Source organism: Athene noctua, chromosome 14 (genome assembly GCF_965140245.1).
Source record: "Athene noctua chromosome 14, bAthNoc1.hap1.1, whole genome shotgun sequence".
NCBI lineage: Eukaryota > Metazoa > Chordata > Aves > Strigiformes > Strigidae > Athene > Athene noctua.
The window spans coordinates 16,550,421-16,565,619 of NC_134050.1; the positions used below are offsets into that span (position 1 = coordinate 16,550,421).

The window sequence follows — 15,199 nt, forward strand, 5'->3', positions numbered from 1 at the left end:
TAGCATGAGGAACACCAGAGCTGGTGGGTCTTTGTCTTGGTTTAGAGGCTGCACACATTAAAGAGAAAAAGGATCTGGCTTTTTCTGTGAAGGGTGGGGTAGCAGAGCACTTCAGGCATCTGGTTTAACACTTCTGGTTTCAGAAGCATGACTCTGAGCTCCACGCTGGTTTTGGCACCAAGGGCTCAGCTGTACATGGGTGATTCAGACTCGGTGATGAAAGTCAGACACACATGTTGGTCACATTATCCCCTCATGTGATTTTTTTGGTTTCAGGCAGTTTGGGTGCCTTTTAACTCTGCTACTCGGGAGTCTGGGCGGACTTTCGGCATTACCTTTTTCCCACGGCGATGAAGGATGCGTGAAGTCCCGCTTGGCTTCCTCTTCTCGGCCCCGGCTGGGACCCGCCGGGTGTAGGGGAGGGGGAGCGGCAGCCGAACGCGGTGGCTGGGTCGCTCTCTGCTTGCGATGTTTTACCAGCTCCTGCGCTGCCTGTAAAGTCATGCCTCCCCCAAGGGGCAGGCAGGCTGCGGCCAGGGATGCGATGATTGGACTGTCCTCCTCGTCTGGAGGAGCTGAAGGGTCCGCGCTCGCCGTGGATTGATTTTTTCGCTCTGGACGCCCAGGCGAAGCTGGAGCCCGCCCGGCTGCGTGTCAGGGCTGCACAGAGCACGGGCGCCTTTGAGTCACGGCGTCGGAGGCGGCATATGGCTGGATGCTGAGACACGGTGCTCCTGCAGCTGGAGGCTTCCGCGGCGATTCCCCAGGTTGACTTTTCTCCATTACCTCTCCCATCGTGTCGGTGAACCCCAAGGATGGCTAATTGCTTCCCTGGGGGAGGGGGTCTGCATGATTTTTTGTTTGGGGCTTGGTGTTTGGGTTTTTTTTTTTTGTTGTTTTGGTTTTTTTTTCTTTATTTACTCTGCCTTGGCTTCAGTCTCTCTGTGCCGAGAAGAAAGAAACAAACTCCAGCGGGGAAATAACGAGCCGAGCCCCAGCCGGGCCGGCGGGGAGAAGCCAGGGCGGCCCCGGGGGCGCTGCCGCGGGCCCCTGCGCGGCGTGGGGAGCCGAGCACCGCTCCGCGCCGCGCCGATCCCGCCCGGATTTTGCACGTTTCCTTTCTTTTTTTTCCTCCCCGTGTGTTTTTTTTGTTTTTTTTCCCCTCTCCTCTCCCCCTTCTATTTTTTCCTCTATTCCCCCTTCTCTTCCCTCCCTCCCAAGCGTGGTTGGATCAGTCTTTTGGTATTTCCTGCCGCCGCCGCCTCCCCCGAGCAGCTGTCCGGCCGCGGCCCGCCGCTCCGCGCTTGCCGTGCCGCGGGGGGAGAGGCTCCGCGGGGCCCACGCGTGTCCCCTCCGCCCCATCCCACGCGTGTCCTGCCGGCGGCGATGCGGCGGCGGCGGGGGGTGACGTGCTGACGGCGGCTTCGCGAGGGGGGCTCGGTCGCCCCGACCAGGTAGGACGCGTCGAACACCCCCCCTCCCTTTCCAGCCGGTGGGTCGGCTGTCTCCCAAAAAGCCACTTCCCCCATACCCTCAAAAGCCATCCTCCCCAAAATATCCTCTAAAAGCAAATACATAACCCCCTAATTACCCCATTAAACCCCTTCCCCCCCCGCCCTGAGCCAGCCCTTCTCCTTGGCCCCCGCGCAGCCAGGCTGCCTATTTTTAAGAATAACATGGTCCCCCAGAGTCATGAGCAGGGTGATTTCACTTAGAGGCTGAGCACTGGCAGCTCCGGGAGGGTAACCCTGCTGCTCTGCCCATGCTTTGTGCCCAGGTGGTGGGTAGCGAGGCTGTTCCGCCGTTTCTGTGTGTGCCTGTTGCGGTTTGGGGTTTGGGGTGGGAGCTGTGGGGTGCTTCCCCCACACCCACCGGCACAGCTTCGTGGCAGAGCTGGTGGCCACTGTGTGACTGGTGTGGCATGGGGCATTGCAGGCTGTCAGGGTGACATCGTTTCTTTAGACGTGCGGGCATATCTGGTCGGTGGAACCCATTTTTAATGTGCTTCTTCCACGATGGTGAGGAAATAGTCAAGGAGTCTGTCCGCACTGATAGTAATTGGCTGTGTGTAAGCAAGGATAGTAATTACCTCTCCTGTAGGCACTGGTACAGGTACCATGCTGGAGACCTTTTGCATTGCTATCTGAAAACCAAGTAGACCTGAGTTTGGAAATGCTTTTAGCTTGCACTAAGTGAAGCGAGGCAACATTCCCAGAGAAGTAAATACATAAGCACATACAACTGCCTGCTGGATCGGAAACCATGTTTTTTGAGTGCTACGCAAATCTAAAGTGCTGTAGTGTGAAACAATTGTTTAACATAAATGAGGAGGAAACTTCTTTAAGCTGTGTAGTCACTTCCTCACTACATCTAGCTGCAGCAGTATCTTTGTTGTCAAAATATTCCTTCCCTCTCTTTGCACTGATGCACAAGATAATAGTATTCAGGAACGCCTGTACAGCAGGCAGCAGCTGCTGCATTGGATGTGTCCCCAGCTGCCACCTTTCCTCCTTGGCAGCAAGTTTCCAAAGAGGTGGGAGTGGGGAGGGAGGGAGGGAGAGAAGCCCCAAGTCCCCTCTGTGTGTGGTAAGTTTTCTTGCTGAGAGCGGAGAATGGATGTTGTGCACAGGGCAGCTCACGGCGGGGTGACAGGTGACCCTGAGATGCTCCCCTCAGCCTGGCGAGGAGGGTGACGGCTGAGCTGGTCCAGAATGGTGTTGGGGTCAGCAAGGGGGTCTGGTTCAGTGTCAGGGGTTACTTTGTGCCACTGTTGATTGAGGTAGGGATGGCAGTTCTCTGATTCGAGGGAAAAAATACAGGCCTTAGTCCTGCCTGCAGCCTGTTCTGAGGTGGACAGTGTGAACCTAGGGAATGATTTAATTGTGGTGCTACATGAATGTAACTGAAAGGCGGATTTACTGCTGTAATCTTTTCATGGTGCTTAATTTAATTTCCATGTGCTTTATTGCAACACTGATTCATCAGGTGAGTGGGAGGGAGGCTGGTACAGTACAGGTGGTTCAGTTTCCATTGCTGAGTTAGATATTTAGCAAGGTGCTGTTTTGGCTACAGCAGGGGAAAACCAGCTCTGTGTCCAGTACGGTGCAGCGGTTTGGAATCTGGGATATCTCTAGGGAAAGGCCCTTCTTGTAAAATGTAATGGGCAGTGTTTGAAGTCAGTCTGCTCTGTTCAGAGCAAAACTCAAACTCGACTAATTCATATTATGTTCGTAGATAATAAAAATTTTAGTTAAGCTGATCTGAATTGGGTTAGATTCACTTCATGTCCAAGGGACCTGTTCTCTGCTGGAGGTAACTGTGACATTGTCAGTGTTGCCAGCGGTGAAGGTCTTGTAAGGGCTGGATCAGGGGCTTAAGAGGCGAAAATGAGAGTGCCCTGAAGTGTGTCAGCAGGGGCCTGCTGCTTCTCAGCCGTGGAGCACAGACCTCCCTCCGCAACTGCACAGATTTGTGCTATTTGATCTCCCGTTTTATTTGGGGAAAAAGCTGCATTTAATGTCTCTTCTCCTGACCTCCCTGCCTTTGGAGCGTTAATAGCACAGTGTTTTCTCAGCCAGAAATGCTGCTCCTCACGCCTCCACTCCTCAACATGAGATGTCTCTGGCAGCACATTGTAGGTGTTTGTGCATGCCTGCTGTGGTTACTAAGGTAAAGGAAACACAAGAAGCAGCTCAGGGAATGGGAACAGACAATCCAAATGCCAAATACATGTGTGTTTGGGCAACAATGACAGTGACCTGCTGACAGCCTGTCTCAGTGTGGGGCTGGGCTTGCTTACTCCTCATGCAGGCTCCTGGCTGTCGCTGCTGGCATTTGTGCTGTGCTTTCCAGAGCACCAAGCTTCTGAGACTGAGCAAACTCCTCCCAGGTGCAGCTGCGTGTGGAGCTCACAGCCCTCCTTATGGAGCTGTGTGGTTGCAGTGCACATAATTATACAGGGCTGTGTCTAAATCACCGGTTCTGCCCTCGTCCCAGCCCCTCCGCACCACTGTCGCTCTTTCTGCCCGTGTAATGAAGGAGGAAGGAGACAATCATCCTGAAAAACATCCTTTTGATAAGCAGCCACTGAGCCTTTGTGGACGGCTAAGGAGCAGCGTACCTCCTGCCCAGACCTTCCCGCCTGCTGCTTTATTGCTCCAGAGGATGAGCTGCTGAGGACTTTCTCCCCAGTTCCAAGTGATTCTCCTCACACCTGTCTACATGCTGCCCTGGTTTTGCAATCTCATCTTCCCACTTTATCTGCCTGCTGCCTTCATGTCTCCCATCTGCCCTGACCCCCATGGTGATGAGCTACTTTCAGGAGCAGTTTTCCTGCCTGCAAAATTTACTACCTGTGTGCTTCTGCAGTGATACTAATTGGACACAGCACATTTTAGCATACTGTGTATTTTAAGCCAGCCTCCAGGTAGTATCAGCTCTGAGACTCCTTGTTGAGATGGTTCTGCCCACTGCTACTCTGGAGGTGGGGGAAGCAAAATTAATTCATGGATGCTCTCTCCCAAGCTTGAGATCAGGGGAGCCAGGAAATAGCAAAAACTTACCAAGATTATGCCTGCTGATCAGGAGTATTTTATCACTGAGGGATTCAAAAGCCAAGACTACTTCAGTAATTTCCACATTTCTGAATTACTGGAATACTGTTTCAAGGTGTAGGGTTGTCATGCTTGCGTCAGGCTCGAGGTACTGTATATGCATCCGTGTAATACGAACAGATCAAGGGATTAAAGGGGAATATTCTGCAAAACTGGAAGCAGCTCACAGCAGGCGAATAGGAGTTAACTCTTAAAGGGTGTCTGCCTATCACAACAGGACAGTGGTGTGAAAGTGGTTGGTTTGGGTTTTTTTTTTAGGTTAGAATAGTCCAGCTGCTTGTGTGTGGTGTTTTTTTTTTTTTCTTGCAACCTGGATAAAAAATGTGGGCATAGCCCTTGTTCTCTAGTCTCAGATAGTTTTGTGTTGTGTTTGTAGAGCTTCAGTTGAAGTTGTGCTGTTATTTTCTTTTTTGCTCTTTTTGGATTGAAGGATTTATAGATGTGTAAATCAAACTCTTGATTGAAAAGGCTTATTTCTCCTCCTTGTTTAATAAACAGCTAGGTGTATACCTAGGCTTCCTTTTTGAAATGTGTCACTGAGGTCTGTGCTATGGGCCAATTTCAATAACCTTATCATGCTGACAGTCTTCTTGATAATAGTTTTTGAATGTGTTTTGTTAAGCCCCAAGCCAAGCTTTGACTTCTTGGGAATCAACTGTATGGCTGCTGTCTGAATTTGGGTGTTTCAGCAACCCAGTTACCATTTGCATGGTTATAGTATCAGTTCAGAATTAACCAGCTGAAGGCAAAAGAGAAAGGCACACATCCTTAATGAACTGGGACATGTGCAGCTATCCTTGGGAGGCCAGGGAAAATCCCAAACACAGTCTGCCTGCTTCATCCTGTCTAATCTGTCAGTGACTCAATCAATCAATGTGAAACTGTACCCCCAAGGATTAATGTAATAGCTATTTTGTGTGTGTGCCCAAAATGGGATGCCCCTGTAGTAGAGTCCCAAAGGGTACTTCATGTCAAATGATCAGCAGAGGCTAAGATAAAAGCAGGCTTGCTGCTTGTCTGTAAGGTGCGGAAGAGAGGCATTGAGTGATGAAATGTCTGTGCTGCGTGGGAAGCTTGAATGTGAACTTGGTCCTTCTGCATCTCAGCACTTCAAGCACAAAAGCAGTGTCCTGCTAGCTCTCCTTCATTTTGCTCACTGTAAATACATGAGATTGCTCAAAACCATGCTTTAATTTCCATGCTAATGCAGTTTGCTCCTTCCCCGCCTTCGGTGCTGTGGAGAGAGTTTGGCTTTTGTTACCTGTGTTGTTTGATGCCAGTTAAGAGTGCAAAGCCTACCCTAGCATTGCACTATTCAATTGTTTTGCTCTTTTCTCAGATTATAATGACAGGGAATTCTCTCCTCACAGCAAACAATTGCCATCTCCCAGTGAGGAGAGGAAGGGAACTCTGCTGCATTTGCGTGGTGCGGGTAACTATTACTCACAATGCGTAATCTTGGCAGAATGAAAAGAACAATTTAATTTTTCTTTTTTAATCTTTCTTTCTGCCTTTTTGGTATGACTTTCAGCATCAGGAGACAATCACTTTTATATAGTAGTACTAGGTGACTGAGGCTTTTACGCTTTTCAAACATTGCACAGTTCACTCAGGGACCTGCTGCCGGCTCATCTGTAAAGTCCCTGGAAGCTGAATGTGAAATTGCCACTGGAAGTAATGCTGGGCTGGGGGGCTTATTCTGGTAAACTCCTGGCATGGATGCAAATAGATGAGATTTCCATTTTATAAGATGAATCTTTCTGCCTTTTGTTGCTTTGAAAAGAATCTCGTGCAATTCTGCAAGCCTGACAGTTGCTGATACAGTGAATAATTTTTTTTCCCCTTAACCTTACTAAGGAAAGAAATCTGGATTTGCAGATAATTTGATGACCTTTTCTTTCATATGTGGGTCAAAGGCAGTTCAAGTCTGAGCAATATAACTTTTTTTCCCATAAAGTTGTAAATCCTTATTTGGATGATGAAGGCTTTCTGTGTACACTGTACACACCATTCAAATTACAGCATTAGTGGACAAGGCAGTAATTTCAGCTGCCCTCCATGGAGCTCTCTGTTATTGTCAATCTAGAGCAGGACACAGGTGTGTTAGACATGAAATACAGTCTTTGTGGGTTTGAGTTTGGTTTAAAATAGATTTTCTTCTTCCCATTTAAAAATCTGCTAATTTGGCCCAACCTCCTTGTCATCCTCTGCCTTTATAACATTCCTCATTGAAGAGACGTAATTTGATAAGAATGGATGTAAATGGATTTTGTTTGTTTTAATTTAGGTTCGGGGGATGCAAACAAGGCCCCGAATTTTTTTTGACTGATGATCCACCACTTTGTTGCCTGTAATCAAACTGCTGTTACGACCTGGACTCCAGGTCACGGGAGGCATGTTGGCATACCTGCACTCATTTATTCATACATCTATGCATTGCAGTAGACTTGGGGAGCTGTAGTTGTGGACAGGGCTGGAGGCTGTGTAAACCAAGCCCAGACTGTCAGGCATCTAACCTAATTTTTTCCAAGCTGGTATTCAAGTTCTGGCTTGTGGAAACCCTCAGTGTAGGTGCTGAAAGCTGTCTTTTCCAAGGGGGTGAGGTGTGTTGAGAAGCTGGGAGGATCTCCTAGCTGTGAGTGTATCTGACAAGTGTGGTGTAGGGTCTCCTGTTCCTGAGTGCCCCAAGAAGGCATGTGGTCAGTGTGTGTTTAACAGCAGCTTCCCATGCCTTTTTCATCTTCTCTTATGTCTGCTTGGATTTCATGGTCTTTGGTGTCAAGGTCTGTCTTTTATCGTGAATTCACACAATGTCTAGTGCAACGTGGCCTTGGCTTCTGCTGGGCTGTTCTGTAATATAAATAAAAGTAATCCCATTGTGTAAGCAAAATACTGAATAACTCTTCTAAATTAGCTAAGTGGATGCAACAGTGCCAGTTTTATTTCCTCATGAGAATGCACCTGTTTGGAGAAGAGAATAAAAGGTAGGTAGAGACCAAGTGAGAAGCACTGAGTGACAATGACTGTGACTCAGAAGCAATTTAACCACAATAATCCCCACAGTGCTAAAGAGTCCTTTTCCCAGAAATGCACAATATGCTGTTCTCTGCTATAAAGCTGTCAGCAACTGACATCATTGTGTTAATATAAGCCTTGCTGTTATTCACAAGATGCACAGTTAGCAGAGAGAAGTTCTAGTGCTGGCTGCTAATTATTGCTAATGTTCTCTCAATTGTTGAACAACAATATAATGAAGATATTTCCTACTTAATATTTTATTCCTTATAGCTGGTATGCTTACACTGTGTTAAAAATAATGCTACTGATATCAGTTTGAATATTACCAAGCCACTGTTTGTTTCATGAGAACACAGGATGACCATTTACCAAGAGCCTCTCTTGGATACCTCTTGAGGATGCTTTTGACTTTTTTTTTTTTTTTCCTTCCCCCAGTCACAGTGTAAAAATGAATTGCTGTAAACAGACTAAGCTTCTAGGAAAGATCTGTGTTGGGGATTTTCACAACCTTCCATGGTACAGATGTGAATAGGCATGAAATCCATGCACTTTGTCCTCACAAACGAAATCACTTTGAGTGCAGTGTGATAGGGACAGTTTAGAGTGTGTGAGTCAGTGTTTGCAGAACTGGATCTTCCAAGCTTTTACCACTTATCACCATATATTCATTAGATGGCATGTAAATGCGCGTGGCTTCTTACCTGATTTCCTCCTGGCCTCTGCAGTTTGATCTTCTGTGTTGTGTTTGACATCCTGACGGTCTTGAACTCTGTGTATTTTCCCGTTGACTTCACAGCAGCCAAGTGCTTTTTATCCTGTGTGTCTTGGAGAAATCGCATTAACAATACATTGCTAGCTGGAGAGAACTTTTGCTGAAAGCACACAAAAGCAATCATTTGCCTTGTTATTTTGTAAAATGCAAATTTTTTTCTCCTATAGAAGAAGAAAACTTCGTTGAGGTGAATGAAAGTGAACAGAGAATTGGTACTCAAAATACTGTCTCAGCAGTGCAAAAGGGACATACATTGTGCTATTGTTAATGAGATTCTCCTGTTTTCCCTTGGAGATGTGGTATTGAATTTGGAAATAGAATTTGAACGATTTTCAGCTGAACATCTCACTTTTCTGCTCACTGAATAGATACAAACCCTTATTGTTTAATAGCTAGATTCACTTTTAACTGATAGGGTTTCATAGAGGTAAGATAATAGCTCTGAAAAAGTAAGACTTTTTTTCTAGACACTATTTAATTTACCATAGTTATATTAAGTGCTAAATTGAAAGAGGCTTTTCTAGTTAAGATGAGGATAATGAATAGTTGTGCATTATTACCATAGCCACGAAGGGGGAGGAAAGAAGAGATTTAAGTTTTGTGCCAGATAGAAGGAAGATTGTGGTCCTTAATAATTTATTTTCCTCTCTCGATTGCTGACTCCCAGGTTTTGCTAGAAGAGCTTTCTGCCCTTTTTACCTCAGGGATGAGCAGTTTTTGAAAGGAAACAGCAGGCACTTCAGGTGCAAATGGCTGTGGAAATAGAGTGAAGCAGCAGGTTCCACCTTTAAGCCAAGCCTGGAGCTACATAATCAAGGGCACTGTATGGAAAATGCTACTGCAGGAATCTGCTCTGAAGACACTGGATTGTAGCATGGCTCCCTGGAGGCTCTGCTCCCTCCGTGCTTCTCCCGTGCTGCAGAGCAAGGTGTAGTTTGCTGCTGTTTTCTGCTTGTAGCAACTTGCTACAAGCTCAGGTGCCCAGGCTGGTTGAGTGGGTGTGCAGGAGCTCGTCGCGCTGTCGGGCAGCACCTGCCTCTGTGGGCAGCGTGTGTGGATGGTCCCTTCCCTCTGGCTCCCTTGTTTGAGTGCCTGAGCAGATCACAGGGTGTGCAGAGTTGTGTATCCTATGTAAAAACTCACCGGCTCTTTGTTTTGATCTGTTTGGGGCAAATGAAAATGACGTAAGATGCTTTTAACGTGGAGCTGCTGTAAGCCTACCCCGCCGTTCCACGTGGATAGAAGTGGTTTATTTGGGACAGGATTTCACAGGGTCTTTCAGAAAATGAAGATGTCAAGGGGAAACCAAAGCGTGTTCCCTCCTTTGCTCACCTCTGAACCCTGGGGTCCAAGACACCACTTCTCTGCAGTGTTCACTCCAGCGGCTTCTCTTGCTGTCCTGCTAGGACTGCTGCCAAGCTGATCCACAGGGACTTGTCCTGTCCAAGCATTTGTCTTCTGGGAATTGCACTCAGGCCATTTTCTTATCTCTCAAAGTTTATTAAGAGTGTGCGTGACTGTATTTGACACTTGTGATCTGGGCTGGGTATGAACCCCTGGGAAGAGGCAGTGCATGAATTATTTAATCTCTTGAGCATTCCAGGCCCTTGTCTAAAAAGCATTAAGCAATATGGGGCTTTTTTTATTTAATGGAGGGTCTGTGTCAGCCTCACTTGAACTTCAGAAAGCTGAGGATTTTGAGTACTAAAAGTTCATACCCTTGTTCCAAATTCCTTGAACTGCAATATGGGACACTTACACCAATATAAATAGTGTCTGCTTCTAGGTGGGTCAGAAATATTCCTGATAAATATTCTGTTTTTTTCCTTTCCTTCCCTCCTCCGGTAATTTGGTACTTTTGGATTCAGACAGGTTGAGGCAATGAAAGTAGGATAATTTTGTGGTTAAGGCGTTTGGCTTTGGATTCGGGAGATCAGTGTTAGTTCCTGATTCCATCATAGACCTCATGTATCTGTGGGGAGATTGCTTGCACCCCTGTGCCTCTGTCTGCACTGAAAAAATAATGAACAGAAGGTAAGTTTTGGGGTTGGGTTTTCATTTGTTTTCCTGTGCTGCTGGCCTGCAAGGCTCTGTTACGAGGGTATGGAGAGGGTCTGATCTCTTCTCTGGGTTATTTGGCCTTGTCTGCCTGTCCTGTCCCAGACAGAGTATGCCTGTTTACTCTCTGGATAAGGCTAGTGGGAAATCTTCAGGCCCATCCTTTGTTTTTTGTTTTTTTTTCTCGAACTGCCACTTTTTTTTTTTTTGGTCATGCTCTTTGCTTTCATTTAACATAAAAGTTAAATGGTGAGTTAAATAGTGTAGCTCTTAATAATGTTTTGAAAACGAGCTGAGCTGCACACGTGGAGGGTGCCTGTAGGAAGCCTTGAATGATACCACAGTATTTTTAATGGGCAGTTCTGCTGCGCTCTAAGCCGTTGGCTCAGTAAGTCTGTCTTACATGAGCTACAGGAGACGCCCAGTGCTGTAAATATCTGTACCATTTCGTTTGGAGTACCAGAAAATGAAACAGCATATGAGATAATAAAAAGGTTTATTTTACTGTAGTCAGTAAAACAATTTTTTCTTCAGGCCGATTTGAAAATGGACGTTAGAAGGAGTAAGTGGAGAATAAGTGCAGAAAACTAGAAATGTTTAACGAGCAACACAAGCTGCCCATCACAGGCTGCCCTGCAGCTCGGTTACTGTGAGGTGCAGTGCCCGGGCAGCCTGGAGAGAGACTCTGCAGCACTTGGCATGGTGAGCTCGTAAGGTACTTACCTAGGCTCAGGTAGGAAGGCTGGAGTTTGCTTTTTGGACAGTTGAGCTTTGCTTTGTATCCTGGATTTTAAAGCCAGAAGTATCAGTCTTACTGATCTCATTTGACTTTGCATCTGCAAGCCACAGGATTTTAGCCTGAGATTGTTACCTCAGGTCTGGTAACTTCTGGTTGAATTACAGCATGTATCTTAAGCATCCAGTGCATTTTAATTTTTGTTGGTGATTCTTTTGTGCTCTTCAGAATGTGTGCGAAGGATAATTATCTTTACAGTAGAAGATGTGTACTTTGTCTCTAATCTGGCTTTTTTCTAGCTTCATTTTTCCAGCTTTCTGACATCTTTTCCCTCTTAAGTAATTGCAGCCTGTGATCAGATGATGCTTTAAGTGTCTTTGATTAGTTAAGTAGGTTGAACACCTTAAAACTCTCATTGCAGTTGATTTAAGACCTGGAGACAGCCTTGTGGTTTTTTACTGGGTCCTTTCCAATTTTACTTGGTGCTGTATTTCAGGTAAAGATAAAGATTGCGTGTGTCATGCCCAGCAGTGATGTTGAGCTGCCACATACAGAAGTAAGGCTGCATTCTGGCTCTTGCTTTTTTTTGTTCCTTCCCTCCCTTGTTTGTGCTTGCGGGAACTGAGCAAGCCCTGTTCACCCACGGTATTGCACTTGGCATTCAGACTCTGTTGGTTATCTATCATTCTTTATAAATCAGAGCTGTTTTGGAAAACTAAGGTACATATCTGGACAGAGAGGAGGGGGCGTTTTGGTCTGGTATGTGGCAACATAAGGTTATTTATCGTAGATTGTGCTCTCTGCACTTTAATAATGTGCTGACATTTTGCCAGTAATAAAAAGGTCAAAGAAAAAAGTTATTTCCTACAAATCATGGCATTTGATTGTTCTTATTATTAAACAGAGAATGGCTTCCTTGCAAGGAAATTTCAGCCATCCACAGCTTTGTAAAAGATGAATTACCAGCTGGTACAAGCATATAAAAATAAAAGTTAGAGCAGCTTTCCCAGTCATCCTTTGTATGCCACTGGCTCCTGTTCCAGTGATTTGTCCTGTCCTGAAGCAGGGTATAGGGAAGATGCAAGAAAAAGGTGTGCGAAAGACAGTAGTGAAAAGAAGAAGTTGATATTTGGAAAATGAGACATTAAGTTGGTTTAAAAGGCTGCTAGAATAATCTCTCTGCACATAAGACCTTATATATTCCTAAGGTTCATAAGACCTTATATATTCCTAATTTTTAGCAATGGTTTTCTACGCTATTAAGAATCCTCTGTTATGTACAAAGTACAGTAATTCAGTGAAATTCAGTATTGCATCGTTTCTTTTTTTTTGCCTCCAAACTTCCCTATTGATTTTTGTCTCTGAGATGCCTCAGTTTGAGACTGCATTGCTGTTTTTCTTGTAATCCCAGACGGCCCTTACTGATACAGAAGTCATACTGTTGGAGGCAAGGCTGTGGCTTAAGTATAACAGTAGTGGCTGGGCAGCGGATGAGCACCGGCAGTCGAGTTGGAGATGCTCTAACACCAGCCATGATTGGGAGCTTGGATGGGCATGAGGGAGCTCAAAGGGAAAGGTGCTGGCTCTTCACAGGGTTACTGTTTGTGGGGGCAGGAGGCACTTGTGGCAGCTTGATGAGTATTAGTGCTGTGAATTAGGGTAGTTTATTATTTTGCACAAAGAGGCAGCACAGCTGGTGTATTTTTGTTAAAGGAAATTGAACAAAAGTGTCTTTCAGGGGAGTGCTGGCTTGTTTCTCTTGTAATGGGGCATTTGCTGCTACCCCTCCGTAAAGCATCACTGTAGATAGCTAACAATGTATGCCTAGAAAGCTGAATTATAACAATTATATGGCTATGGTGGACAGAGGAATTGTGTGCTGCAGTTCTTACTGCCAAACCACCCTCAAAATCAATTTGAATGTAAATACTTTCAAAAAAAGGAGTGTTGAAAGGTCTGTATTGGGGGAAACAGCATGTTAGTCTCTGGCTAAGTGAGTCAGGGTTTTTTTATCATTTTACAGTGTCATTACATGAAAGTCCAGTGGGCAGAAACTGCATTTTTAGCTGCCCAAGAATTCAATATTGCTATTAATTGGTGTTGGAAACAAGCCACATCCACTTGAAATGGATTTGTTTCAAAAAGTGCTATTTGAATTGCTCCAGCCAGAGGACTCTTGGGCAACTTAGTTTTTTACAGAGCATTGTATGCACTGGGACTCTGCACGTATTGGTCCTGGTAATGGCTGCTGCATTATAAAATGCAGAAATGTGCTGGAGGTTGAGCAAGCTGCTGGCTGTGTGAGGGCTGAAGGAGCATTCCCAGCTTCCTGCCATCCCAAGGGATATGGGGAGTCACATTCATGCCTGCTTTTCTAGCCTTTTATATTTGTTTTAAAAGCTTATCGTGCTTGTGCAGAATAACAGTGTGTTTCTGTGCTTGTTTTTCACCAAACAAACATGTTGCTCTTCTTCACCCAGCAAATGTGTTCAGGATATCTAAACAGGCGTATTAGAAAACCCCTAAGGGTTTACATTTAGCTCATGAAGTACAAAAATCTTGAGCTTTACCTTTTAAAGTATCTTTTTCTTAGGATGACTTATATATATCTAGAGGTCATTCTTTCCTCTCTAAGATAATTTCTACTGTAAGAAAGGATGCAGAAGTTTTCCCTTGTGAAAGCATCCGGTGTTGCTCTGTTTGGGATTGTGTGCTGGTCCTGCTCTCTGGAGTATGTCTCTCACAAAATAGTCATTTCCTCTCCTAAATTCTTTGTTTAGCCAGCACTGTCTTTAGGCAGGCTGAGAGATAAAGGTGGAAACTTTGAACGAGTCTGGAGAAATGGTCCTAATTTCAGGAAGGTCTGAGCTGAACAGGAAGGAGGCAGGTAGGCAGGATGCTCTGGGGCAAATGTGTTGTGTAATGCTTGTGTACACACCACAGTGATATCTTTCTTACAAGTCTGTCTGATTGATGTTATGTTTCTCGCTAATCAGATACCAGTGTTATCTCATCCTGGGAGTTTCTGCGGCTTGTCTCCACCCCAGCTTAAAATTTGACTTAATGAGCAGCTTCTGGAAGGTGGGGGAAAAAAGTACGTCATGGCCCGCTGCTGTTTTCATTCACAGCTGCTTTACTGGGCCTCTTCTTGATATTTTCATTAGTTATTTGTAGGCTTTGGATGGATTGTTAACAAAAAAATCACTTATCAGGTTGTGTGTTTTTCATAAATGTAATTCAAGGAAATGTCTCCTACTTCCATTTAAAAACTAGTAAGAAATCAGACAGTTATACAAATATTGGAGGTTATCTCAGTGGTCACAAAAAAGAAAGACAGAGCCAAGGAAAAGGAAGTCAGGGTAATACCATGACATTTTAAACACTCTTTTGTTTTCATTCAGATATTTTTAGCTAATGGTGATTTTTTTTTTTTTTTAATGCGAATTGATGTGTTGTGTCAGTGCTAGAAGCTGCCAGCATAGCTGTCCCAGGGAAAAGATATCAATTGACATTGAATACAGTCCAGGGACTGCTGGATAGAATGATGTTAAGGAAACATAAGGAATGCTTCGGCAGCTCTACTTGGTAGTAGTAATAAAATCCAGATTAAAAAATGCAGTCCCAGTTAAATTTAGGTTTAATTAGACTTTGCTTTATTTCCACAGCTATCTTCCTGCTGTTTCAGATATCCCGCTCAGGTAGACAGATAAGTTGCTTTAGTTTGGTTGGTGCTGTACTTCCCAGGAGAGCAGGTCTAAATAGTTTCAAAGAAAGTGATAAGTTGTTTCCATCTCTCCTTAGCTTGAAATGGATTTTTTGATTCTATATATCCATTTAGGCCCTGACCTAAATCCCACTGGAATCATCAGAGGGAGTGGGACACAAAACAAACCATGGGAACAAGATGTAAATCAAGCCCATGGGTTGTACTCATGGCTGGAATATATAAAGGTCTACACATTTGGGCTTTGATTGTGGTCTTATTTTCTCCGAGCTGTTCAC

General features: G+C 45.0%; 1 protein-coding gene across 2 annotated transcripts in view; it reads left to right on the forward strand.

Moving 5' to 3' along the window:
• Positions 1-416: 416 nt before the first annotated feature.
• The window catches only part of OSBPL5 (oxysterol binding protein like 5), a 144,053-nt gene continuing 129,270 nt past the window's right edge, over positions 417-15,199 (forward strand). Inside the window, exon 1 of one of the 2 annotated variants that reach the window (XM_074918293.1) lies at positions 417-767. The gene's annotated coding sequence lies outside the window, so the exon portion shown is untranslated. Of the gene's footprint in view, positions 768-997; positions 1,455-15,199 lie in introns of those variants that run through there. The other variant, XM_074918297.1, reaches the window with a different exon arrangement.